The 22,978-nt window shown below is 38.2% G+C and overlaps 1 protein-coding gene across 2 annotated transcripts in view; it reads left to right on the top strand.

Annotated features, from left to right (window-relative positions):
• The first annotated feature begins 803 nt into the window (after positions 1–803).
• Scn9a (sodium voltage-gated channel alpha subunit 9) overlaps positions 804–22,978 on the top strand; it is a 152,273-nt gene continuing 130,098 nt past the window's right edge. For both annotated transcript variants that reach the window (XM_021180644.2, XM_021180636.2), the window contains exon 1: positions 804–1,041. The gene's annotated coding sequence lies outside the window, so the exon portion shown is untranslated. The remainder of the gene's footprint in view (positions 1,042–22,978) is intronic.

The following is a 22,978-nucleotide window of genomic DNA, read 5'->3' as shown; positions in this document are numbered from 1 at the left end:
TTTCCATTGATGGCTGACTAGGCCATCTTTCGATACATATGCAGCTAGAGACAAGAGCTCCGGGTTCTAGTTAGTACATCTAGGAAAATCTTAACGAAGTCTTTCCACCTAGACCAGCCTCTACAGCCGAGTCAAACTTCAAAAAGAAATATGCATTCTTTGCCTACTGCACACACACACACACACACACACACACACACACACACACATGTAGGAAAAGGACACAGCCTAAAAATCGGTTCCGAGCATCACTACCCAGCTCCACCAAGGAAGGGCAAACCCCAAAGGAGGGAACAGTGCCCTGCAGGCAGGGAGGCACCTGGAGGACAATGCTTTGTACATTCTCCTCAAGCTCCAACCCTTCGTCATTATTCTCTGCCTTGGAGTTTTTCTCCGACTCAGCCTTCAAGCCACATAAAGTGGCTTCTCGGAAACATTAGCAGATTGCACTGAACTGGAGGGAAGGAAGGAGCTACAGGGAGGTGGGGCGAGGTGATGGAAGGGCCTTTTTAGCTGCCGGCCACACTGGTGCACACTCGCACACACCCCACCCAGCGAGGTGGCCGCGGGTGAGAGGCTGTGCGACCCACCTCCTGTCCCTTCTTCTAGCACAGAGTGTAGAGGCTGCCGCATCCCTAGCATCACCACGCCCAATCGCCAGGTCTCCGCCCTGCACCGTCTACCGGGCTGGGAGGAGGGAGCTAGGGGTGGGGACCCGAGAGCTCAGGGAGCATCGAGGAGGCCTAGCGACGCGGTTGGCAGCCGAGGGCGGGGTCGCTTCATCCTGAGCAGACTGGAAACAGACTCGGTGCAGGCCTAGCCTGCGCTCCAGTTGCGACTCTAGCCTTTTCAATCCTGCCCACTGTGCAGGTTGGTCTGGTCTAGCCTGGGTATCCCGGACTCCTAGTAGCAGGCACTCTGAGCAACAGGATTTCAAAGAAAGAAGCAGAGGCAAGAAAGAAGCGTGGGAAGAGAGGAAGACTTCCCTTGGATCAGATTCCGCAGGTGCACGCACCCGGTGGGCATGATCCGTGGGGCCAGGTCAGTGAAAGCCTTTTTTTTTTTTTTTTCAACCTCTTGCTACTCCCGCGAGTGTGGAAGAAAGAGGACCTAAGGTCCCTTTGCTCCCTTCAACTGCCACACCCACCTGTGTCCGTTTTAGCCACCAAGTATTGCGCCACCAGGAATTCAAAGGGGTTGAAAGAGGTGGGGATTGGGGGCGGGGGGGGGGATGTCAGCAGAGAATGAAATCCAACTATTTCAACCGGAAAGCTACGCTCCCAACCCCCCCCCCCGAATTTAAAAAAAAAAAAAACACACACTTGCGGCTTCTATGGGTTCTACAATATACACGAAGGTAGAGATGCTTAATAGTCTGTTATTTCTTTTCCGTCTACTCCAGCGGAGTTGTTACATGGGTCTCAGGACCAGGGCCAGCTTATGCTTCTTGACTAGCTAATAAAAAGGCATGTGCTTTAGAGCGGGTGTCTGCAAAGATAAACACGCAAAACCAGCATTGCTGACTTACCTAGGAAAGATCAGAAAATCTACACACCCCAGAGAAGCATTAACAGGCAAATAAAGGACCAGCCCCTTTCTTAACAGTTTATTTGTTTGTTTGTTTTTCAGGCCAATGAGAACTTTATAGTGAAACTTAAAAGTTTTAGTTCATTTTAATTTGGTATATAGCACATCATGAACTATCTAGGGGTGAATTTTTTTTCTTTGCGTTTGTGTGTGTGTGTGTGTGTGTTCCAAACAAGATTAATCAATCAACCAACCAACCAAATAAACTAAAGCCAGTTTTTAAAATCATAGCAAAAAGTTTTACAAGGCTTTCTTTTCTTTTTCTTTTTCTTTTTTTTTTTTTAAGTTTTAGAGTCCACAGTAAATTACCTTAATCCAACAGCAATTTTGCCGGAACCAAAATTGGGGCATTTTTTTCCCTCAAAGAAAGCTTAGAAAAGATAAAGACCAAATTAATATATGCTTTTACACAAATGATGGGATTTTTGGTTGCCGACTGTGAGTCGCTGTTGGGGGCAGGGTCCTTTCTGCCTAGAAACATTTTTTTTTTCCTAGCTCCGTTCCCTGTACACAGGAGAAAGAGACATCCTCTCTTTCTGTTTTTGCCATTTTCACGTATTTAAGTTGGAGTTTTCATTCTTACAATTTAAAATAAATGGAATTTCTTTCATTTAAAAGCTACTTTTACCTGATTTCTACGTATCATATTACCATGATTGTTAGACTAACTCATTCACTACAAGATGTCAAGCAAAATATGGCGTTTGATGTAATGGAACATAGACGAACTGTTTAGACCACTGATGCCAATTTTGTTTACGGTAACTTTTTAAAAGCAACTACAGTTGTTTAAAGGAGGGTTCACTTTTAGAAGTAAACTATTATGTGCTCGGTACACAGTGACACACTTCACAGAAGCTTGGGTGTGCATAAAGTGTGCCTGGAGTTCTGTGATGCAGAACTAGGCTTTCAGTGTACCTGATGCTGCTAAGGAGAGAGCTGAGTCAGGTTTGGATGTCTGCCAAAAGCATCCAGCGCCTCTTGCTCCCCCCGCCCCCCACCCCCACCCCAGGGGAGCCGCAGGTAATCATGGGAGCCCTCCAACTGTAATGCTTCTGTGGTTTGGTTTTTTTTTTTTTTTTTTTTTTTTTTTTTTTTTTTTTTTTTTTTTTTTTTGCTACTTGTTGCTGGGGTGATTTTGACTGCAAAGAAATTAAGAGAAGGCACCAGTGCCGTTTATTCACATTATTTAATATTCTCAACTCTCTTTGTCCACGGCAAGGGAAAATCATTTGGTGCATTTGCATCGACAATAAAAGCGCTGAATGTTTGCACATGGTGGCAAAGTGTGAGAAGGATCTGCATCTGTGTGGTATTTTTTTCTAAAATTTATCATGACTCTTATAAAGGAGCTCAAGCTTATTAGTGTAAATGGACCCGTGCAGATGCCCCCATGCTAATATTTGCTTTTGCCTAAGAGATTTCTAATGTTTCCCCCAATGTTTATAATCAGAATGTGTGATTCACATCGTTGATTCTTTGCGCTCCCCTCATGACCTCATGTCCTTCTGCCCACCTCTAGAGAGATCTTCCAGTCTTCTCTCCCAAATGCATCTCATCCACCAGAATTTCTATTACACAGCCACCAAGTTGATTCAGGTCAGCCTCCTTTGCAATAACCCTTCAGATACTTCTCTCCCACTTCAGTGAGTTGCTTTTCTGTAATTTACTCTCCACTAGAAGCGGTATCATCATGTCTACTGTTTAAAACACTCACTGTTTCATTGCTGCATTTCTTTTTCATTAAACGTGGCAACAGCAAGACTGAGAAGTAGCAATAGCAAGCTCCTCTAGCATGCTCTTTACTCTTTCAACTTCTCTGATCTGTCTCTTCTTTCTATCCTCTTCAAAACCCAACTTCCCTTCTTTCCTCCCCCTTTCCCTTGCTCCCTCTGATCTCATGTCTGTCTGCCTCTCTCCCTTCCTCTCCCACTCTCTCTCTTCCTTTCTTTCTCTCTTCCCTCCTCTCTCTCTTTCTCTGTGTGTGTGTGTGTGTGTGTGTGTGTGTGTGTGTGTGTGTGTTCCTACCAAACTGGTATGTTAGTGTGCCTGGAACACTGGAAGCAATATCACAGCCAAGGGATATCTCAAATACTGTTTCTTGTTTCTGTTGCCTGTTGTCGTGTGTGTGTGTGTGTGTGTGTGTGTGTGTGTGTGTGTGTGTGTGTGTTTGTCTGTCAAGCTACTTCTCAAACTTTATATCTCAACTAAGAGATCTCTGTATCCAGCAGATCATTGTTGATACCCTGTCAAAACAGGTTTAGTTTTTTATTCTCTTTATTCTTGATCTTATAACTTTCTTTGTCATCTTATAGTTTTTGTTATGCTCCTCTGCTATTTTGAAGATTGGCAAAATCAAAATGAAAACATCTCTACTACCGACTCAGATTCTAGAATAGAGCTGAAATGAACAGTAGAGGATTTGCATATTTTTATATAAATAATGGTGCATGAATATATTAACTATTTCACTATAGCATTCATCAACAATAGAAATGTATATTTCAATACTGTAAGTAATCAAATATGCTGGGAGTTTATAACTTTGTGGTATGATTTCTGAAGAGATAAAATTTAAATATCCTAAAATACAATCCCATTTTCCATCAGTGCATGTAGTAATATGTTCAAAGATAGATTATAATGTATACTTAGGAAGGACTTGGCAATAAATGGATTAAATATTAAAGAAAATTTGGAATAAATGGACAAATGTGATTTCTCTATGAGTGGAAACTAATCAAAGATAATGACATTATTACATAAGTCTTCAAGGATTTGAGATTCACTGAAACCGTTGTTTAAGATATCAAAACACCAGTTTTAATAAGTACAGAGACATGAGTGAACTTGAGGCATGGTAATCTGCTAAGATGATTCTGAGGTTCCATATGATCTTCGAGTTTGCTCCAGGTACTTGAGGAAGTTATCCTACAAATGTGAAGTACTTTATATAGGGAGGTCAGAGAAGGGGAAGGGGTCATGAAACTGCATCACCAATATTGGGATCAAGAAAAGGATTTCAACACTGACACTGAATAATGATAGAGTGATAAAGGATTGTATCCATACCCCAATATTTTTAATATAAAATATGCCTCTCTATCTCCTCCACTTTACAAGCCTGTCTCCGTCCCCTTACCTGATCATGTTCCCCTTTCTTCCTCCCTTCTGGCACCCTGGTCTCCCCCTCCCTCTGTCTTCCTTGATTGATTTCTTCTCCTCCCAAATGTGAATGAAGCATCCTCACTTGGGCCCTTCTGCTTGTTAATCTTCTTGAGTTCTGTGAATTGTATCCTAGGTATTCTGTACATTTTCGTCTAATATCCACTTATTAATGAGTACATACCGCCATGCCCTTTTGGGTCTGAGTTATCTCACTCAGGATGATATTTTCTAGGTCCATCTATTTGCCTGAAAAACTCATGATATCCTCATTTGTAATGGCTGAATAATATTCCATTGCGTAAATGAATCACATTTTCTGTATCCATGCCTCTGTTGAGGACATCTTGATTTTTTTCCAGCTTCTGACTATCACAGATAAGGCCACTATGAACATAGAGGAGCACATGCCCCTATGTTATGGTGGGTCATCTTTTGGGTATATGCCCAAGAGTGGTATAGCTGGATCTTCAGGTAAGTCTATTTCCAATTTTCTGAGGAACCTCCAGATTAATTTCCAGAGTGGTGGGACCAATTTGCAATCCCACCAGTAATAGAAAGAGTGGTCTTCTTTCTCTACATCCTTGCCAACATGTGCTGTCACCTGAGTTTTATCTTAGTCATTCTGATTGGTATAAGGTGGGATCTTGGGGTCATTTTGTTTTACATTTTCCTTATAACTAAGGACTTTGAACACTTCTTTAAGTGCTTCTCAGCCATTTGAGATTCTTCTGTTATGATTTCTCTGTTTAGCTCTATACCCCATTTTTTTTTGATGGGGTTGTTTGGTTCTTTGGAGGTTAGGTTCTTGAGTTCTTTATATATTTTGGATATTTGCCCTCTATTGGATGTGGGGTTAGTAGATTTTCCCCATCTGTAGTTTGCCAATTTGTCCTATTGATTTGTCCTTTACTTTACAGAAGCCTTTCAATTTTATGAGGGACTTAAAGGGAGGGACCTTAGATGAAATGCCCATCAGTGGGGAGAGGGAAATCTTATAGAGTCCACCTCCAGTAGAAAGATAGGACATTGAGTGGAGGGATGGGGTTGCCATCTCAGAGCCAAAAGTTCTGACCCAGAATTGTTCCTGTCTAAAATAACTACAGAAATAGAAATGGAGAAGAGACTTAGGGAAAGGCTGTCCAGTGACCAGCTCAACTTTGGATCCATCTCAAGGGGAGGTTCCAAGGCCTGACACTATTACTGATGCTATAGTATGCTTACAGACAGGTGCCTAGCATGGCTGTTGTCCAAGAGGCCCAACAGGTAGCTGACTGAGACAGATGAAGAAACTTATACCCAACTATTGGACTGAAGTCAGGGACCCCTGTAGTTGAATTAGGGAAAGCCTGGGAGCAGCTGAGGAGAAGGTCAGTAGTAAGATCTATGACCACACAAGACCAGCAGTCTCAACTAACCTGGACCCCTGAGATCTCTCAGACACTGAGCCACCAACCAGGCAGCATACACAACTGATGTGAGGCCCCCAACGCATATACATCAGAGGAGTGTGGGTCTGGCCTCAGTGGAAGAAGAAGAGCCTAACCCTTCAAGAGAGACTTCAGGCCCCAGGGAGTGGGGAAACCTGGTGAGGGAAGGGAGGACATTCTCTTGGAGACAGAGGGGAGGAGGAATTGGGATAAGGGACTGTGGGAGGGTCGACCAGGAGGGGGTTAAGAACTAGACTGTAAAAAGTGAAAGGAAGGAAGGAAGGAAGGAAGGAAGGAAGGAAGGAAGGAAGGGAGGNAGGNAGGGAGGGAGGGAGGGAGGGAGGGAGGGGAGGAGGAAGAAGTAAAGAAGGGCTGAAGTAATGGCTTAGTGGTTAAGGCCACTGGCTGAACAGGACCCAAGTTCAGTTCTAGCACCCACATGGAGGTTCACAGTTTTCAATAACCCCAGTTATAGGGGATATGATGCCATGTTCTGGTCTCTGAGGGTACCCCAAGCACATAGTGTACATGCATACATTTAGGCAAAATGCATATATGTGTTTGTGTGTGTGTGTGTGTGTGTAAATTTAAAAATAAGCAAACAAATAATTTTGTTGTTAATATTTTGTTGTGAATTTAGTTAGATTTTCATTGAGTGGCATGTTTGGTGTGTGTGTGTGTGTGTGTGTGTGTGTGTGTGTGTGTGTGTGTGTGTAGTAAGTGGTCATTTGGTTTGAATTATATCCTTCTGTGTTAAAATTTCTCCAACATTTTATATTAAAAGAAGATATTTGTTCCATGAATTGTCACCAGGTATATTGTGAAATTTGTTATTAAGGACACACATTATCACAGTAAAGGGTGAGAGTGGATCTGTACACTAACTGAAGATGGTCTTCTGTTTCTATCTCACAGATGAGCTAGCTTAGTCATAGGAATGTGTAGCATTTCCAGAAAAAAATACAGTCAGATCAGCACTTGACATGGCAAATGGACTTTATAAAACATTATAAATAGTGTATATGAATATTTACAACAGAGCTTCAAAATATGTATCAAATACTTTTATGGGCTCTCAGAAATCAATTTTGTTGTGTTGCTATTCTACAAAATGGAATTTCTTCATTGAAGATCTTATTTACCCTTTCCTCGTTGCATTACTGGAAGGAAATGGCCTTCAGCAACAAAAAAAGCCATCATCTCTTGGCAGCTAAAAAAAGTAATGAAATTTGGATGGTTGTAACCCTTGTGGGTAGAAAGGATAAATGCCAGACCATAATAAAGAGGGAAGGGAAGGGAAGACCTTGAGTGGTGCCAGAAAAGAGTCTCACAGATCAATGTGGATCCACACAATGTATAGAGCTGAGTTCTTTCTGTCTTTTGAGCCCCACTGAGAATATGGTTCTTTTTGGTCCTTTATTTAAAATAATAATTACACACTGTCATTGCTTATTTAACATAGGTGAGAGAACTTCTTGGATTTTTAAAAGCAAAATAACGAAGACAAAATTACCATATATTGTTCTTAAAAAATATCCTATGATTGTGATTTCAGGAATAGTTATTTTGTATGTCAATTGCTAAGAGCAATGTGATTGTTCACAAATTTCATTGAAATAACTACTTGGACTTTGTAAACAAACCTTTCTGATTTGTTTATTGAAAAATACAATACAGCTCAAAAGTACCTATGCTTTCTCATCTATATATTTAGAGGAAATAGGTGCATTTTCTACCACTGTACTCTGCCGTAAAAAAAAAAAATGCCTTGTTTAGTTCTTTTCCTTTTTTTTATCCTGTGTCCTACATTTCTTTTGGTAAACATTGGTCATGTATGCCGCTACTTACTACACTTCCCATTCAAATAATACAAACAAAAAGAAAATGAATTTTTAAAGGTACATGAATAATGTCAGGCAGATACATTAAGATAAAAGTACAAGGACACTTACACTGAAATTTTTTAATGGAATTTTGTGTGTATCACATGCTAAATTAGTGACTACCCAGTAGTCTTTTTAAAAATTGGGATAATTTCAAGGGATGTAGTTCCTAACAATCTTGCTAATTGCTCATGAAGTATACATTTTTAAACCCAAAGTAGTTGGGATAAAACATAGTGTGTTTGAAGGTCAGTATTTTGGAAAGTCAAAATTATGAATTAAATGTACATATTCAATTAAATATCAACAAGTAAATCAGATAAAGTGTTTATCGTATTTCATGCATTGATTTAAATTCTATTAAGTAATTATCCTTTCAAGTCTATTAGATAGTACTTTCTCAAGATCATGCGATTAAGATAATATATTAAACATAAACATAAATACGTTATAAATAAAAGAAACATGTTTTGTTGACAAATTATGCTTTTACTTTCACTGATAATATTAAATTAACATTCCTTCTAGATAAATAGAATGGATCTAGTTTCTATACATAATCCTTCTATGGAATAAAGTATTGCAAAGTAAAGAATTTGTATTTCACTCAACATAATATATAGTTTTTTGTTGTTTTTATCAATTTGTGAAAACATATCTGTGATTACTTATGGTATGTTGTACCTAATAGCAGTAAAAGAAAGGTTAAAAAAAAACCTAATTTATTCCCGTTTTTCATTCTTCTCTTATATATTATATCTCTACCCCAGTTTGCCCTCTCTCCTCCCCTCCCAGTTCATCCCCCTGCTCCCCTTTCCCCCAGACTCACTTCTTTATTTCCCTTCAGAGAATGGCAGGCCTCCCAAAGATATCAACCAAATATAGCATATCAAGTTACAATAAGACAAGGAATATCCCCTCATATTAAGGCTAAACTAGGCAGCCTGATAGGAGGAAAAGTGTCCTATGAGCAGGCAGAAGTGAGAGACAGCCTCTACTCCACTGGTACAAATCCCACAAGAACAAGCTACACAACCATAGCATATCTACAGAGGGCCTATGTCAGACACTGCAGGCTCCATGATTGTCACATCAGTCCCAGTGAGCCCCTGTTTAGTTTTTCTTGTGATGTCCTTGACCCCTTTCGCTCCAATTATTCTTCCTCCCCCATCTTCCACATTATTCCTGAGCACCACTTAATTAATGTTTGACTGTGGGTCTCTGAATCTGCTTCCATCAGTTGTGGGCAGATCCTCTCTGATAACGATTATGCTATATCATTTCATTGTTTTTTTATTTGTTTGGTTGATTGGTTTTTGGTCCTGTTTGGTTCTAGGTCTCTAGGCTATCCAGCCTCTGGTTTCTGGCCCTTCAGGCAGTGTCAGACATAGGTTCTCTTTCATGGCATGGATCTCAAGTTGGACCAGTCTTTGGTCACCAACTCCTACAGGTTTCATGGCACCCAGAGTAAAGACTCTAGCACATTTTGCAGGCAGGAGGTTGTAAGTTGAAAGTTTCAAAGCTGGGTTGATGCCTAATTCCTCCATTAGAGGCCTTCCCTGATTACAGTACATGACCAGTTCAGACTTAGTATCCCCCATTACTAGGAGTCTTAGTTACGGTTAACTTCCTAGACATCTGGTTTCAATTTTGCCCCAAAAGACCCCCCAAATCTCCTAGTGCTCTCTCCTTCACCCCCACACTTGATCCCTCTCATTCCTGTTCCCTCTTGCCCCAGTCCATTTTCACAATCTATTCTATTACCCCTTTCCAGGGAGAGCCAAGCATCCTCTTTGTTTTTTAGCCTCTGGAACTATAGACTGTAGCATGGTAATCTTTTACCTTACAGCTAATATCCACTTATACTATGTTTGTTTTTCTGTGCCTGAGTTACCTCATTTGGGATGATTTCCTTTTTCTAGTTCCATACATTTGCCTGCAAATTTTATGATATTTTAAACAGCTAAATAATACTCCATTGTGTAAATGTACCATTTGCATTCTTCACCTGTATTCATTCTTCAGTTGAGGGACATCTAGCTTGTTTTCGGTTTCTGGCTACATAATACATCTTTTAATGACAGGGTATTCCTATGAAACCCCAACTGGCCTTGAATTCAAGATGCTCCTGCTCTTGCTGGCTGATGGGGAAAGGGAACATTGTTAAGACACCTACCTACCTAATCCTTGCAAATCTATACAAAGTCCTCGGCTCCCAGTAATTCATATAAGGAGAAGGGAAGTGGCTTCTTTAAGGATCAATTGGAATCAAAGTCCAAATGACCCCTTCATATCATTTGACAGAATATCGAAAATAAACATAAAAAGATGCCTATTCAAGGTGCCTCTGAAAATCCATATTCTATTCCAGAATTGTTGTAAATAGTTTTTATAAGATGCTAACTTCCTATAAAGTGCATTGTGCTTACTGTAGTGACTCAACTTTCCATCCTAGATTTTTCTGTTACTTGCTATGTGATTTAAGTTAAATTTAATGTCTTAAAATCAGGTTCCCTCTCAGTCTATTGAATACTTTTAATGACTTCTACACAACTACTTAAATAAATATGTAGATGTAGATGTGGATGTAGATGTAGATGTAGATGTAGATGTAGATGTAGATGTAGATATAGATATAGATATAGATATAGATATAGATATAGATATAGATATAGTCTTAGTTAGAGTTTTGCTGCTGTGAACAGACACCATGACCAAGGCAAGTCTTATAAAAACAACATTTAATTGAGGCTGGCTTACAGGTTCAGAGGTTCAGTCCATTATCATCAAGGTGGGAGCATGGCAGCATCCAGGCATGGTGCAGGAGGAGCTGAGAGTTCTATGTCTTCATCCAAAGGCTGCTAGTGGAAGACTGACTCCTAGGCAACTAGGGTGAGGATCTTAAGCCCACATCCACAGAGGCACACCTACTCCAATCAGGTCACACCTCCAAATGGTGCTACTCCCTGGCCCAAGAATATACATACCATCACAGATAGAGATAGAGAGAGAGATAGAGATAGATGACATAGATATAGATAGATATTATTTATTTAGCTAAAGTATAGAAATAGGTATTCAATAATGATGAATATGCATTTGGTAAACTAGTATGTAATAATAAGAGTGTATTGTGGTTATATTTTAAATATAAATCATAATACAGATAAAGTTTATGTTCATAGTCTTATTTTTAAATAGATTGCAATGATTATTGATGAGACATTTCATCATCATTTTAAAAGGCAATGACTTTTCTACTTATTTTATCACATCATTTCATCAATATCATTTCATTTTTGACACTTTTGACACTCAGTTAACTACATATTTGGGTATAGATCACTGCTAAACATTTTGCACAAGATATCTAAAAATTAAGTAGGAAAAGATAGACAAATATTGAAAACAAAGAACTTAATAAATATCCCTCCTCATTTCTGTACAGCTTTAGAGCATCCACTCTCTTAATTACACATTAAAGGAGAGTGCTCAGTGATGGAGATGATCTATTGGGGGTTCTACTAGCACATTTTGTAATCAATAGCTATTTGTTGATATTGCTATTGTTTGTTGCAATAGGTCTCACTGTGTAGCCCAGAATGGACTTTGTGTCACAATCACCCTGCTTCTACCTCCTATGGAATCACAGGTCTGTGGTGTGTGTGTGTGTGTGTGCATACTGTATATGCTTGTCAGTGTACATGTATAGAATATGTGTTCACATGTATGTGTAACCCAGAGGAACACTTTTGGTGTTTCCTTTCATCACTCTCTACCTTAGTTTATTTAATTATTTATTTGCACCAGTTTCTCTCCCTGAACCCAGAGTTCATTGTCTCGGGTGTGCTGGCTTGTCAGTGAACTCTGAGATCTGCTTGCCTCTGTCCACCTTATGCTGAGGCTATAGACTTTGCCACCATTCCTGGCTTTTACATGGCTACAGAGAGTCTAAACTCATGTCCTCATGTTTACACAGCGAGCATTTTATAGATGGAGTCAACTTCCAAAATCTTATAACTACTTTTTAGATAAAAAAGAAATATTTTATGTATTTGTGTTTGTCTACGTGCATGGTGTATATATGTGAGTGTAGCTATGTGTGTATCATTGTATATATGTGGAAGTGATAGAAGAAATTTTGGAACCAATTTTTCACCATGGGTGGCCCAGACTGAACCAAAATCACCAGGCTTGCATGGCAACTACATATATCTTCTGAGCCATCTCACTACCTATAACACTATTAAGGGAAATTTCTGAAAGTATATATCTGGAAATTTCTCACCTATAAATGCCAGTCAAACTTACTCCAACATTTTTCTGTCTGAAATATAATTGTGAACTTTCAAAGAAGCAGAGACGGCTTCTGAGCATGGATATGAGTATTTGTCACAATCTCCAATCATATGACATACTAAAAAAATCAGAACCTTTTAACGTAATCATTAAATATCATCAGCGGCTGAGCAAATTGATTTTATCCATCATTTTCTTCAGAAACCCACAATTCCTCTTTAGTAAGAGAGTGGTGGACCATACATTGCAGAAACTTGGCTAACTTTACTATAAAGATATAGGGAACAAATAGAAAATATGAACTTTGCTGTTAGTGTGGACATGGGTGACAACACTTATACGTTGATGATATTGCTGATAATAACTGTGTTAGTCTTACATATGGAGATCACATTTATAATAAGCAGAATATCAGAGATTTGCAGCTATCCTCTTCAAATGGTCACAGTCACTCTTTAGGTAAGGACAATAAGATGTAGAAATTATTCAGGTTTCTCACAGTTCAGTTATATGATGTGAATATTTTTAAGGTTAAAACATATGTGTGAGGCTAGAAATGTGGTTTAGTTGATAAAGTGTTGATTTCCAACATGAGGATCTGAGTTCAGGCCCTGGAATCCATCTGAAGTAAGCTGGCGGTGGTGGTCTGTACTTTCAATACCAGCATCAGAAACATGAGGCTCTTAGGACCTATTGAAAATCCAGTCTGTCCCAGATGATGAGTTCCAATCCAGTGAAAGACTTCACTCAAAACAAACAAACCAACAATCTTTTATAAAGCACCAGATAAACAGCACCCAAGGTTTTATTCTAGTCTTTACATGCACAGGTGCACACACAAACACATTCACACACACACACACACACACACACACATATTTATACATATGGACATATACACACAAAAATGCACACACAGAAGCACATAAACTCTCAATATGTATGTATGTATAAGTATATAACATATACCATATATGTACATATAATGGAAATGCATATATATATGGACTTGTTAAACAGAAACATAGAACTATCTGATAGTTAAATTGATTATAGAAAAGCTTTTAAATACATAATGAGGCTAAATAAGTCTATATTTGCAACTAAATAGATCAAACCACATAATTGCAATGTTAAAGAAAAAGGAAAATGTGGAAGATAAAAAGTGCTTAATGATCATCTTACACTTGAGCAGCACATTTGACTTAAAGTTGAAACTTAGGTTGAAATTTGAAAAGATCCACTGCATACTTGAAATGGTTTTGACACTCTAGTGGACAAGGCATAAGTCCACAAACACTTGACAGGTTAAGCTATATCACAGAATTCAGGAGTCACACCCTATGTTATTTTTGAGACAAGTTCTTTCTATAGGGTTAAGACTGGCTTGAACTCTACTAATAATGGCCTAGTTGGCCATCAATGGGAGGAGAGGCTCTCGGTCTTGTGAAAATTATATGCTCCAGTACAGGGGAATGCCAGGGCCAGGAAATGGGAGTGGGTGGGTTGGGGAGCAGGGCAGGGCAGGGGGAGGGTATAGGGGATTTTTGAAGAGGAAACTAGGAAAGGGGATAGTATTTGAAATGTAAATGAAAAATATCTAATAAAAAATAAAAATAAAAAGTTAAATGAAAAATTTGCAAACACAATTTTCATTTATTTTTATTAAATGAATTAAATTTCTAAAGGTATTTTTAAATCTCTGAAGGCGTAATCTTGAAAGACTAATATTAAAGAGACACTAATTGACATGGATAATTGACTATAAGAAAAACTATTGTGATTTAGGCTACATTAGAGTATTATAACTTGCAGCATTATAAATATTTATATTCCATTAACTAAAACTGTCTAAATGTTTTTGAGACAACTTTCTATGTTCATGAATATTACTTAGATAGCTAAGTGCTGGACAAGTCATTAAGATGAATCCATAAAGAAAATTTGGCATACGCTTCCAAAATGAGTACATTTAGCCTAGAAGAAACAAATCCTCTCATTTCTGTCACCATGGATAACCATGGAAGATATGTTACCTACAAGGGAGTGTGGTGGTCCAGTTATTATATAACATGTGTGAACCTTAAGTTCCAGCTACAGTTCTGAAACAAACGAACAGTAAACATATCCACAAATACTTCTAAAAGAATATATTGGAGCACACATATATTCCCAGGTGTTTAAGAGTCTGAGGCAGAATACCAGGTACCAAAGTTAAATCAGGATCAGATAAACAATCTAAACATTCCCATAACTCCTAAAGAAATAGAAGCAGTCATTAATAGTTTTCCAACTGTAAAAAGCCCAGGACCATATGAATTTAGTGCAGAGTTCTATCAGACCTTCAAAGAGGACCTAATTCCAGCACTCTTCAAACTATTCCATAAAATAGAAACAGAAGGAACACTACCCGATTTGTTCTATGAAGCCACAATTACACTGATTCCTAAACCACACCAAAAAGAAAAAGAACCACAGACTAATTTACCTTATGAATATCGATGCAAAAATACTCAATAAAATTCTCACAAACTGAATTCAAGAATACATCAAAACGATCATACATCATGATCAAGTAGGCTTCATCCCAGGGATGCAGGGATGGTTCAACATATGGAAATCCATCAAAGTAATACACTATATAAACAAACTCAAAAAAAAAAAACCAAACTATTCATTAGATTCTGATAAAGCATTTGACAAAATCCTACACCCCTTCATGATAAAAATCTTGGAAAGATCAGGAATTCAAGGCCCATACCTAAACATAGTAAAAGCAATATACAGCAAACCAGTAGCAAACACCAAACTAAATGAAGAGAAAGTTCAAGCAATCCCACTAAAATCAGGGACTAGATAAGGCTGTCCACTCCCTACCTATTCAATAGAGTACTCAAAGTCCTTGCCAGAGCAATTAGACAACAAAAGGAGCTCAAAGGGATACAAATTGGAAAGGAAGAACTCAAAATATCACTATTTGCAGATGATGTGATAGTATACTTAAGTGACCCCAAAAATTCCACCAGAGAACTACTAAACCAGTGGTTGAATATAAAATTAACTCAAATCAGTGGCCTTCCTCTACTCAAAGCATAAACAGGCTGAGAAAGAAATTAGGGAAACAATACCTTTCACAATAGTCACAAATAATATAAAATATCTTGGTGTGACTCTCAGCAAGTGAAAGATCTGTATGGCTTATGGTTTTGCATCTAAGAACAGATTGGGGGACACAGTAAGTTACTACTACAAAAAATATTGAAATATTACATTCATACCAGAAAAAGAAAAGAATGAAAAATGAAAGGAACAGAAGGAACTCTTGTATGTACTGATGGTATTATTATTAGTGTATGCACAGATCCAAATTTACCAATTTAAATGCATTAAAATATTATTTTGTATAACAAGTAATATTCAATTTATCTAAAAAAAAATCAAAGAATGCATTTTGTTCCCGAAAGTGTCCCTCATTAGGGTAACATATGTAACTGTTTCTCACATGTGTGTTAAATAAATGATAAATATTTGTTATACAACATGCTCAACTTTTAGTTTAAGATCTGCTTTTATTTCAATAAAAATGCTAAGAATGAGAAGAATAAGTTGACAATAACTTGCCACCTATGGTTAGATTATTTTGTTGTAAATTTCTGAAAAATTAGTCATAGGTCAGACAGATAGATGGCTCAGGAAGTAATTTTGCTTACCACAAAGCAGGGATGCAGGCCTGGACTACATCCCCAGGATCTGTTGTTGGAAGCAGAGGACTGAGTCCCACATGAGTTGTGCTTTGGCCTCTGCACTTAAGCTGTGGCCCGTGCTTTCCCAGATAGAGTTACATTTCCTTTCAACTTTTTTCTTTTGAGAATTCCGTGCTTGTGTACAACACAATATCTAATGATATCTAACACCTAACTCCCAACTCCCTGTACCTCTCCTCTAATGTATCCCCCCTCCCCTCCTAATTTCATGTCTTTCTTTTTCCTTTATGGGGAGAATTTACTGTACCAGTTAGAGCCACCCTTTGTGCATGGTTTATGGGGGCAATCAACTGGATCATGGGACATGTACTAATACCATATGTACAGGAAAGAATAATTCTCTTCTCCTCAGCAACTTTCCACTGTTAATAATTCCCCAATAAGTGTTGGTGCCCAGAGACTGTGTCTTTGATGTTAGGGTTTTATTCAGCTTGGTCTTTTATAGAGTCTGCGCAGGAGACCACAGCTGTTTTGAGGTCATGACCTCATCAGACATGTCATATCCAGGAGACAGCATTTCACAGTAGTATTTCCCATCCTCTGACTTGTACGTCCTCCTTAAGCATCTTCTTCAATGTCTCCTAAGCCTTGGAGGTAAGGGTTTAACAGATATCAGTCCCTTCCGTACTCTCACTACTCTGACCAGTTGCACATTTTTCCTATAAACTGTTACCCCACTGCAAAACAGAGTTTCACTGACCAGTGTTGAGAAGAGCCCAAGTCTATGGTTATAATCATAATTATTTAGAAAGATTAAACAGCAGAACCATTTAACAATATGACAATCTCAAGGTCAATCCAAAGACCTAAGACATCCACCACCAGCTTTTAATTGGATTACTAGGCCAGTGGTGCAGGCTTCAGATCCAGCAAGAAAGCCATTAGTGATTCCATAACAGTAGTGTTCCTATTGTACTAATAGGTGCATCTTCCATGGCGGGTTAGAACTTTAGTATATGGATCCAATGCCAAATATGACTAGCGATGCCATTTTCCCCAGCAGCATACATAGCATCTCCCTGTACTGTACAATCGAGCCAGAAACAAGGAACTTTCCTAATTGCTTTGAGGTTGATTTCTTTACATCAAGTAGTCAAGGTGTGTTATGTCTTCAGGAATACGGTAATGATAGCTAGACTTGGCCTAAAACAGCTGTTAATGAATTGTCTTGATCAGATTGATCTGAAAGCACATCTATGGGACATTTTACTTGACATAAGATGGCCTAGCTCACTGAAGATAGTACCAACTGTAGGCTGTTAGGCTTGGGCTATGTAAGAAAGGCATCTGACATGAACCTGGAAGCAAGACAGAAATGGGTGCTTCTACATGGTCTCTTCTTCAGTTCCTGCCTCTACATTTTTCCTTGAGCTCCTACTGTGCCTTCATTCAATGATGATTGTAATTTGCAAACTGAAATAAACTCTCCATTGTATTTCTTTTGATCATGGTGTTTATTAGAGCAACAGAAAGCAAGTTAGAGTAGAGTCTCACCATAAAATTAAGGAAAGCAATAAAGGACAATGACAAATAGGAGACCTCTAGATCACTGCTGGCCAACAGCTCATATGGAGGTAGCCTTTGCCTTGACCGGTGAGGTGATTTTCATTTAATAACCCATGTCTTTTGGAAGGGACATTATCTACTCAAGCAAGGTGTACTGGCTGGTTTTGTGTGTCAAGTTGACACAAGCTGGAGTTATCACACACAAAAAAGTATACTCCCTTAAGGAGTCCATGAAATACAGCTCTAAGGCATTTTCTGAATTAGTGATCAATTGTGGGTGGTTTCAGCCCTGGGGTGGCAGTCCTGGGTTCTATAAGAATGCAAGCTGAGCAAGCCAGGGGAAGCAATCCAGTACGCAGCCCTCCTCCATGGCCTCTGTATCAGCTCCTGCTTCCTGACCTGTGTGAATTCCAGTCCTGACTTCCTTTGGTGATGAACAGCAATGTGGAAGTGTATGCTGAATAAAGCTTTTTCTCCACAACTTGCTTCTTGGTCATGATGTTTGTGAAGGAATAGGAACCCTAAGAAACAAGGTAATTCCATTCAAACTCTTATTCTGTACATTTTATTTTGAAATTAGCTCTACTACCCAATGATTGTTCTACACCCAGGAAATTATACTACTTTCTGCTCCATGTTAGCCACAATTGTACTCCCCAGACAGGATCATAGCATTAGACTGTCTATGGATGACTGAGTGCACATATTTTAATATGTACTAAAGTTGGCACATTAAAAATGCTGAGATACAAATATTTTCCTAAAAGTGAAATGTTAGCCGAAAGATACCGAAAAGATGAGCTATGGAGAGGAGAAAGGCAGCTGAAATCTCCTAGGGATAGTGATCAATCATTAAACACCATTTGGCTAGTCTCCAGAATGTGCAGGACAGATTTGGCATCCAGTCTGGTGCTGGTGCCACTGAGGTTTGTGGGGAGGGAGGCCCTGGCAGAGATTCCAAGGCCCAGAGAGGGTATGCCCAGGCGCCTCAGGCTAGCTTTCAGAAGACTCATATATGTTCTCAGCAATTAGAGTTTGAAATAGTCTCAGTCTCTCTCTCTCTCTCTCTCTCTCTCTCTCTCTCTCTCTCTCTCTCTCTCTCCCTCCCTCTCTCTCTCTCTCCCTCTCTCTCTTCCTTAAGAGTGTCTGTGTTGAAAAGCTATTTGGGCGTTATTGCAGACACTATAGACAACACTGGGCAAAACATAAGTATGTGATGTTAATTATGAGAGAAATGTAATAAAGAACCCCCATTCCCCAAAATTGTATTATAAGAAACACTATAAATAAAAATCAGGCAGGACAGGGCATGAAAGAAGGAGGCAGTTTCTAAGTTGGTCAAAAAATAAAGCCAAAAATAACACTCAGCAGCTTGTCTGGATGGAGATTATTACCCATGCCTAGAGGTCTGTGAGGTAAGTCAACACTACAGTGACCATAAAGGGACAAACTTGAGAAATGGAAGAATGTGCCTCATTTTAACTCAATCAAAATCAGAATGTATGCTCAAGAAACCTTTAATTCTCATGGAAAGTTGTCCTTTGCCATTTTGGTTCACTGTAATGCAAATATTCCATATTCCCTTCTCATCATTAATGGGTTGAATTCCTGAAAGTTCTTTGTGTTTGTGGAGGAACAAGGTCATGTGACAAACACGAGCACTGGGGTGTCTTTACTTTTACACTCCAGACACTAAAACAGTGTGAGGGTATAGTGATGATTTGTGTATTCTGAATAATTTTTATAACTGTTGTTGACCATACCCCAAGACAATACTTCTAAACAATAAACCAAGAAAATACCACTGCATCTCCCCAGTCTTGACTTGCACCCTAATTACATTGATATCCTAATTACTCTACCTCTTTACAAATTTCAGGAAATGTTTCTTAGAGGAAAAAAAAATATTGATTTGCATTTTTATAGTTGCTAGTAGTAATGAATATTTTGAGATATTTCTTGGACATTCTTATTTCTTTTGAGAGTGTCTGTTTGTATCGCAAGTCCATTTTTTTTAATTAGTCAGGTTTGTGTGTGTGTATGTGAATATGTATATGTGTTTGATTTTTTTAGGCCTTTGTATATTGTTTATATTAATCATCCATCAGATGTATAACTGGCAAAAATTCTTTCCCATTGAGTGGCTTCATCTTCCTTTGATTGATTGTTTCTTGAGTTGTGCAGAAGCTTTGCAGTTTTATGATGTCTCATTTATCAATCGTTGGCCTCAATTCCTCGGCAAAGGAGTTCTATTCAGAAAGTCCTCATATGCCTACATAATGTTGGGTTCTGATAATTTTTTTTCTAGCAGTTTCAGTGTTTCAAGTTTTACATTTAGGTCTTTGATCCAATTCAGTTACTTTATGTGCAGAGATGATAGATGCAGGTCTACTTTTACTCCTTTCTATGTGGGCACCCAGTTCTCCCAGCACTGTTTCTGAAGATGCTGTCTTTTCTTCAGTGTATGTCTTTGTAGACTATTAGATGGTTGGATTTATATATTTTCAGGTTTGGTTTCTCAGTTTTGTTTACCTTGTCTACATGATTATTTTCGTGCTAGCACTATATTGTTACTACTATGGCTCTGTAATATGACTTCAGATCTAGAATCATAATTTCTCCAACTTTTTCTTTTTTTTTGGCTCAGCAGTTTTGATCCTTTTCTATGTAGCATCAAAAAGAAATCATTGTTATTTGTCTAACTTGCTAAAAGTTAGGTACTCTGTTTTCTAATCTGAGCTACTAAGGATTCTGATCAGTACTAGTGAAGCACAGGTCCTGTCTCATTATAGTTATAATCTCCATGGGCCCTAAAGCAAAAGCTTTGCAGAGAATTGACTTTCAGTTATACTTTCATCAATAAACACTTGAACAAATTAATGCAAAATAAATACTCTCTTGTTTCCTTAAGTGGCAAGAAAGCTAGAGATGTCTACCACTTAGAATCTTCAGTAATAAAATATGTGATGAATAATCTTAGTTGTTGCCCAGATACAACTGAAGAGAGAACATCTATTGAAAAACAGCCTTGATCAGACTAATGCATAGGCAGGTCTATGGGGCATTTTCCTGATTGTTAATTGATGTAGAAGGGCCTAGTCTTAGGTTCAATTTAAGAAAACAAAGCACACGCCTTTAATCCCAGCACTCAGGAGGCAGAGGCAGGCAGATTTCTGAGTTCGAGGCCAGCCTGATCTACAAAGTGAGTGCCAGGACAGCCAGGGCTATACAGAGAAACCCTGTCTCGAAAAACCAAGAAAAAAAAAGAAAAGAAAAGAAAACAAATCAAAATCTCTCTTTCTTTGGTTGCATTAATTCTTAATAAAGTCACTATTTTCTCACTAAGGTAATTTAGAAGTAATTTCCTGGGGCTGGCAGGGTGTGGGGGGCAGGCAACAGCGTAATGTTATACTAAGAACTAAAACCTGCAGGTTAGAATTTACCCACACACATTCCTTGTAGAGGTTAAGTTCCCCAGCCATCAACTTCCTATTCATGGGGTACAAGTAAATGGAAAAATGGTGACTAAAGAAATCCTAGTCACAAAATTAAGGTTCATTGTGCAATGAAACATAATATCTAAATATTATTTCAAAATAAAATATTCAAAGTGCTAATTAAGATGGCCATTTAGATAACTTACTTCTTTCCCCTTGTGTTTTAGGTGCTCACATTACTTCAGAGTTCAAGTCTCCTGATATTTCCTGGAGAATAAATTTAGGGTAGGATAAAAAGTTTTCTTCTTGTGGGACTCTCCCCTCCATTTTGGCATCTCTATTGGTGTCCAATTTACATACCAGTCATGTTACTGAGACTTTATAGTTGTAGATTCTGATGTTACTAGGAGACACAGTCACACAGCGAATTCCCTGATTCTCTACTTCCTACTGTCTTCTCAAACCCTCTTTCACAATCTTCCCCAAACCTTAAAACTTACTTTTAAAAATTACAGAAGGTGTTGATTGTCCACTCTCAAATCATTCATTTCTGATTATTAATATTCATTCATTATTTTGATAAGCACAGTACTGATTGTGAAGTCAAAATGTCAACAATTAGAAGAATTTGAATAAAATTAATTTCTTAAATGGTTATTAGCATATTTAACTTATAGATGGCATGCTTAATATTTGAGACAATAATTTGGTAGCTAGCTAAACTCAATTTTCATAGGGTAATATATTTTTATAATCCAAAGGGAAGAAAATTCAAAGTAAAATAGAAATACATAAAAATAGAATGTAGAGCAGGAGGGAGCCCCAGTGTTATCTAGGGAAGTGCTCATTCTTGAAATAACCTATAATTGGGAATCCAACCTTATTGTAAAAGTTTGATTAGTATGGCTGAATATCTTATAATTGTGCAAGATATTTCAGGTGGTAGAGCAAGAGGAGTCTATAGTAGATCGAGTCAATAGATGATGTTTTAAAGTGTATTGTAACTAAAGAAGAACAAAACTAATGAGATTGAGTGAGGGTATTTAATTAATTCATTAAATTTTAGTAAAATTTATTTGAGGAAAGTGTGATGCATTTTATCATTTAAAATTCATATATATGTATATAAAAGATTCCATTATTAATGATACTTCCGTGCTATACAACACACATACTCACATTCATGCCCTGGCTCACAGGTATTTAGTTTTCATGCTCTTGTTCTACTGCAAATATTAAGTCAAAATATAAACCATAAAAATACTAGAAGAAAATATGTACAGATGTTTACAGAACCTTAAAGTATAAATTCTTTCTAGGGCGATGGTACAAAGCCATGTACAAAGCCTTTGGAAATAATTTTTTGTTTGATTTAATTAATGGAATGCACTAAGGGACAAAAGTCACCATTAACCAAAAGAAACTAAAACAGATAATAGATTTTGCATCTTTTACGATAGAGGGGAAAAGACAATTTTATAATTTTGGTAAGTGTTCTAAAAGTGATAATAAATTATAGGCCTATTTAAAAAATAGAAAAAGCTACACATAAATAATGCAAAAGCAGAGAAGCATAATCAGTATCTAAATTATGAAAAGGTCCCAATGTCACTCCCCCCAAGATGCTGAATCTTCATTTATAAATTATTTTATTATTGCATGTGTTGGTGTTTTATCTACATGTATGTCTATGCACAACCTGTGTGCAGTGGCAAAGGAGGCCAGAAGAGGCCATTGGATCCCTTGGAACTGGAATTAAGGACAGTTAGCTGCTGTGAGGGTTATGGAAATCAGACCTTGTACTGGCTGGTTTTGTGTCAACTTGACACAGGCTGGAGTTATCACAGAGGAAGGAGTTTCAGTTGGGGAAATGCCTCCATGAGATCCAGCTGTAAGGCATTTTCTCA

This window comes from Mus caroli, chromosome 2 (genome assembly GCF_900094665.2).
Source record: "Mus caroli chromosome 2, CAROLI_EIJ_v1.1, whole genome shotgun sequence".
NCBI lineage: Eukaryota > Metazoa > Chordata > Mammalia > Rodentia > Muridae > Mus > Mus caroli.
The sequence above is the reverse complement of the archived record's forward strand: the minus strand, read 5'-3'. Positions and strand labels throughout refer to the sequence as shown.